Raw genomic sequence first — 6,580 nt, 5'->3', positions numbered from 1 at the left:
GATCCCAGTTACTAGCTCACTAACAGCCGTAGCTGGCTATCGCCTTGAAATCAACAAGAACGCTTCAGCCAATCACATCGAGCTTACAACAGCTACTCACGCCTTCCTCAGCGTATACGATATGTCTCCTCAGGCGGAGACAATTCATCCCTAGTATTTCACCATATGCGTTCAGTAGATTTGAAGGTCGGCATTGCCAGCGCCGGTCTCGTACACAGCGCTAAGTCTTACTGTGTCTTGATTGGTTCAAAACATGTGATTACAGTTAGGTAGAGGAACAATGTATTCAAGAGTTGGCTAGCCAGATTCAGTGATGTTTTGACCTAGCTACAACCTACAAAATGTTGACACATTGGCTTATTGATGCAGTCAATTTGAAGATGCCATCTTGTTCACTAAATAAAACTGCAGCAGTAAGTAATGGCTGCAAAATACTCTTCCCTACCATCACAAAAGAAAAAATGGTGGTTGTTAAGCTACCGCCACTGAAAACTATCACAATGGTTTAACTTTGTGTTCAGGCGAGCAGAGGCAACATATACTAAATATTTAGTTTTCTGTAATTTGTTATAAATAGTCATATTATTATAAAGTTTACCAAGGAAGCACTTCGTGTTTTTTCACATTTATTATGGTGCATTTGTTTTTAACAAATATTTTCTGATCTTCAGCACTTGCAGGTTCTATCCTGCAGGTAAAATTATATAATGGCAGATGGTCAATGGTGTGGTAGGTGTGATAGGTGAGAAAAAAAGCGTTTGGCAACTTCAAAGCAATGCCTTTGTAGTCATGGCCCAACATTATTTAACATTCAGACGCTGAGTGTCCACAACTCCAAAGTGCCTAAATATGGAGGTTTTAGTAGCACAATTTTGACAGCAGAAAATGTTGTACTTTTAAAATGTTGTTGAGCCTTAAATAAATATGCTTTAGAAAGCTGAGAAATATTTTTACAAGCTGATATATGTTGTTTGCACATAATATATAACGAACTTACAATCTAAGTTGCAAATTTTTGTTAAGTATTTTCCAATGCCCAAAATTTAGAAAATTTTACAATAAAAAAGGCTAGGGCCCTCTGACACAATTTAGATTTCTAAGTAGCTCCTGATAAAAATTAATTACCCTGAGAAGTTGCCTTGTATTGCTAGCTATTTATCTGTATTCAGTTGAAACAATCAAACATGGTTTCACAGAGAGTTAGGAACTCAGTTTTGTAAGAATTATAATAGTCAAAACTACCTGGATGATTCAACAGGTGAATAGTAGCGCATGTATATATTAAAAAGATTATAAACTGGTGAGTTGTCTATAAAACAACTAGCCTGTACTCTCATTCGCATTAAGAATGATGAGTGTGATCATCTCTAGCACATGAGACGACAACTTCCAATAGACTAATATTTTCTTGCTATATTTTAGTCCAGTGGTCCTTACTAAAGTGATATTGCACTTATGCCATGTTAGTTCTGTATAGAAACAAAAGTTCATTTTTATCAAATATATACACACGAGTGTCCTAGTTCTCAAACATATTTCAATACTTAAAGGTCTATTTTATGATACTTAGTTGTTTACATTATGTTTCAATGGCGAAGCTGCTCCCAAGCAAATAGCATTAAAATATACCAGTAAGAAGCAGGGAAGTCTTAACACACCATCTTGTTTAGTTCTCATTGTTTGTTGAGCAGTGGATATAAATGAGAATGAAAGATGACTTTAAAGAGTCGAGAGCAGCAGTTTCAAAAGAAGTATTACCAGTATTTAAATGTGGCCATGTCTGCCATAACTCTTTGTAAGGAGAGTGGGTTGCGCATAGAAGTATACAATACCGAGACAACTATGGCAGGGTCAAAGCAATTCTTCTCTAACAGATTTAAATTCAAAACAAATATGAAACATGTAATTAGGTTTATTAGTACAAAGATGAGTGACTAAATGAAGATAATAATCTTGAAATGATTTTTAGTTTTGAATATTGGGGGAGACAATTCTTAATAAGGCTTGACCGGCTCAACTCGAAATTGAACCCGGGACCTCTCACACTGAAAGCTAAAAACATACCTGAGACCCCTAGTGCTATGAATATTTAAAGTTCCCTTTTACATCAATATCAAGAATGTTATTTGACTTCACAAGGATTTGAACCCAGGACCTTTTGCACACGAAATGAGAATCACACCCAGAGACGATCGAGCCACGAATGTTGTAACCAAAACGTGACTTCTCGATACGTTCTCTAAAACAACAATTGAATTGTTTTTGACTTTCTCTGTTGTTGCAAGTACTGATGCTTCACCTTGGAGCAACTGAAATCTCTAAACAATGTAGTTTTTGGGAAAGCAAATTGACGATAAACCTATAATAAGAGCACGTTCAATGAGATAATTTATAGAAAAGATATTTGCAAAATCATATAAACAAACTTTAAAAATGTGCACAATACGAATTATATTGAAACAACAAGATCTAGCAAAAATGTTTTAAGATGAAGGTGTATTGGTGTAAAGTAAGGTTTAACGTGTCATGTAAGTTAGGTTTATGTGTAAGTATTACTTACAGTATTAATATCAAGCTATTGCCGGTGTTTCAGTTTTTGTAAACATAATTTTAATATAGCGTTTTAAGTTTAAATATTGTTAAGTTTTAGCACTTGGCTAATTAGCAAATATAAAACAATTGAATACATAAATAAAAAAACAGTTTTATTCAATAGCAAAACTAATAAATGCTGTATATGGTAAAAAATATTGCACAACGACTTTGTTATTACTGGCACAATGCCAGGTGATTATATAGGAGAATACGTAACTGTTAACAAGTGAGTAGATTTCACATAATGAGATTAGTTACTGATGCCTTATTTGCTCTGCAGTTAATAACAGTCAATAACAAGGATTATAAATTTAACTCCCAAATGAGACAATGATGTCAGACAATGTTGGTGACGCAGAGAATTCAAGACATACCAAGGCTCTTTAACCTTGAGTCAGATTAATGGCCAGAAATAGTCAAGAAATCGCTCAAAATTTTCAAAACTACGTGTTGGTCAAACGAATTGAGTTTTTAACGGGGACATTATAACAATGCACCATCTCTAAATCTATGTTGGTTAATAATTGGTGATCATGAAATTAGTGCTGACACATATACACACATCATTGCTACGAATGAGAAGAAAATGGCTAACTTTTAATGACCTTGAGGCGCTTCCAGATTTAGGGTGCACCACTTATGCTTACAACATTAATAAACAAAACTTTAAAAATTGCATGAACGAACAAGCTACAACTTTCTTTTTATACAGGAGTTTATACAGACACGTTGGATTCTTGTAAAAAATCTTACTTCTTTGAAACCAATTTAACAGAAGAATTTTGGCGAAGAAATTAAAAATGAATATATTAAGAGCTTTGCAAGCTAATTTTATTTTAGAAAATCTTCAGAGGGTTTAAAATATTTTTTGACTTTGGTGTTTTTATTTAACTAGCTGCATTACCCATCAAGGAAAACAAATTCACGTACAGCAAATAGGTTTATTGAGAGTGGTCTTTCAGACTGTAAAACAACTCCAAATATGCAGTCTACTGAAATTTGCGATGATCAGTCTATGCATACCAACTTTTTTATTACTCATGCAACACGCGGGTGATTAGATAGCAGTCATACATGTCAATAATGTTGGGGAGAACAATGGAAATCTGCAAAGTGTTTTACAGCTAGTCTACACATCGGTCTCAAACCACTTCAATTGGAGTTGTCCTACTTTTGTACAGAGAAATGATGATGAAATTCACATTGCTAGGCAAACCATTGTTCTTCAAACTGGCAGTATTGAAACATTTTTGCATCTTTCAAGAAGTTCTATAAAATATTCTGACTGACACACGCGCACATGCACACGCACACGCACACAACGTTTGAAAGAGAGATGATGACCGATTTCCTTTAATTAAAATCCTTCAAATTAGGAAATTTTGTGAAAAAAGTGAGAGTGAAATTTTATTTTGAGCATTATATTCATATTTACTATAACCTAGTATTCATCAAACATATATAACTACAGAGATATATAGTTAATTAATTGTCTATAGAATTTATAGATAAAAATGTTACCAAAAGGAAAAAAAGGATTTACATGACAACAAAGTTAGAGATTATAAATAAGCACAAAGTAAGGACCTTTATTGTTAATTAATGTTGCCAAAGAATATGACCGCAACCACTCAAAAATTGCAACATTGTCAAAAACAAAAAAGCCATTATTCATTAAAATCGTTCATTAAGATCGTTCTTGAGCACATTTCCAACAAAACAAATTTAAAAAAATTGCTAGGGCTTATTTCAAAAGATTAGCTATAGCTAGCAATTGTCTGAATTGTACCAGAATTTACAGTAAACCAGCAAGTATCATCCCCAATAGGTGATGAAGTGGGCAATTTCCTACATCGCAACGAGTTGGCATGTTTTTATTTCAAGGACAGAAATAATATACAATAAATAATGAATCCAAAAATAAATATATTCCGTCACAATGCAGACCCAAATCACTGCAGACCAATTTTGAACTTATGAGTTGACAGTTAACAAAAGTGGAATTCTTTACATAATCTATTCAGAGCATAAAATCAAAGAAAGCGAACAACTCCAGTCTGTTTTTCTCAGGCTGATCAGACTTATGAGTAGGACAACTCCTAATAAAAACTTTTTGGACTAGAAATACTGATTAATCTAAACATGGGTTTGGACTTGATCTGTCAATGGGCACTTACCCTGGAGGTCATCATAGCTGCCTACCATGATAAGTTTAGCATGAAAGTGGGGATTCACCCATCATGTGGAAGCAGGGAATACACCATTTGTTGGCCCAATATCTCTTTCAACATCTGTTGAAATTCATTGTAGGCTTATTTGTTTCTTTGTTAGTTTAAATATGTAGAGTAAATCACGGTAGCAGGGTGCAACCATCGAGGAAGCCTTTTGTAATGATAAACAATGTCTGGATAAAACAGTAGATAATATCAAGATGCATACAGATAGTGTTTCCCAATACAGATGCATACTAATGCATACAGGTAGTGTTTCCCAGGCAACAACAAAGCACATAATAGAACATGTGCGTTGAAAGTAATTTTTGGCTTACCCAGGTTTAAACCCAGGACTTCTCGCACCCAAGACAAGAAGCGTACCCTAGATCATAAATCTGACACGATAAAACTAATTGATAAAACAGCATTTAATAACTCATCATGCGTATGCACAAACATTTGCGTAGGTAAATAATAAATATGAATTGTGTTTATTATTGTGCCTAGCCACGTGTCAACTTATTTAGTTGAAGCATGAATGAACTAAATATTATTTTGCTGGGTTCAAACACGCATTTTTAGCATGAAGGACTGACACTGCCAAAAAAGCAATCGATGACCAGCTGGTGTTCTAGAATAATTTTACATTTATTTATTACACCTGCTGATTACCGATGGCACACCAGACTCCAAGGGTAACGGTGTTTCTAAAACTATGGTCAAAGAATGGTTGGGGCAGGTGAGAGTACGACAGGTGGGTATGTCAAATGTTGCTGGTTTGACTTCTGAACAGAGAAATCAGCAGCGCAACTTCAAACATGACTTCAAGGGACAAAAATGGCTCTTATTATAGTAAAGGCTAGTAACCGGACAGTCCGGAGAATTGTGATAGGTCATAAGGTGTGTCGATAAAGCCAAAATAATAAGCATATTATAAGTATTCCGGATTTCAGAGAGGTGAATGTTTAGCCTAGGCGGTTGTGTGCTGGTCTGGTGGACTAAATGTTGCAAGTTCAAACCCTGTGGTGGGCAATCTTTTTTTCACTCTATTTCAGTTGCTTCACACAGATGGACAGATGCGGCTCTTGTTATAGTAAAAACCAACTAGAATATGTCAAATATGGTGATGTTAAACTTTATAACATCTGACCTGGTTAATTCAAGTAACAAGACTGGTACTTAAAGATGAACTCACACAAAATTTTAGTAAATTTTATAAGAAAGTAGCAGTCATTTTCTATTGCTTGCAATTGTTTTAATGTTTGAAACCAGCTAAAGTATGTCATATGGTTATGCTATATTTTATAACAGCAAAAGTTGCAGCCGACAAAAAACGATTGAATGAAAAGTGGAGAATTTCTAGAATGATTAATTCATACAGGAAGTCAGCATAAAGAACTGCCACTTAACCTACTCAATTGTCAGCCTGACACATGCTTACCTATAAAAAATACTAGCACATGCCTATCTTAAAAATATTGTAAATTAATAAGTTGTCTGTAAAATGACAAGCCTGTATTCTCACTCACATAGTGAATAACAAGTGTGAAAATCTCTAGGACAGGTGGTGACAACTTCTGATAGTATAATATTTTAGAGCTATACAGGCAACAGACATTTACTAAAGTTACCACTTAATATGTCAATTGATTTCCATATCAACTATTAAAGTAATTTGTAGATAAACAGATGAAACCATTTGGTTAAAATTCCAGAAAATTCTTTGGTGAGTTGAAAAGTCGTTGCTCATTGATGCAGATGACCATGAGCGA

The sequence above is a fragment of the Watersipora subatra genome, chromosome 8, assembly GCF_963576615.1.
Source record: "Watersipora subatra chromosome 8, tzWatSuba1.1, whole genome shotgun sequence".
In the NCBI taxonomy this organism is placed as follows: domain Eukaryota; kingdom Metazoa; phylum Bryozoa; class Gymnolaemata; order Cheilostomatida; family Watersiporidae; genus Watersipora; species Watersipora subatra.
The sequence above is the reverse complement of the archived record's forward strand: the minus strand, read 5'-3'. Positions refer to the sequence as shown.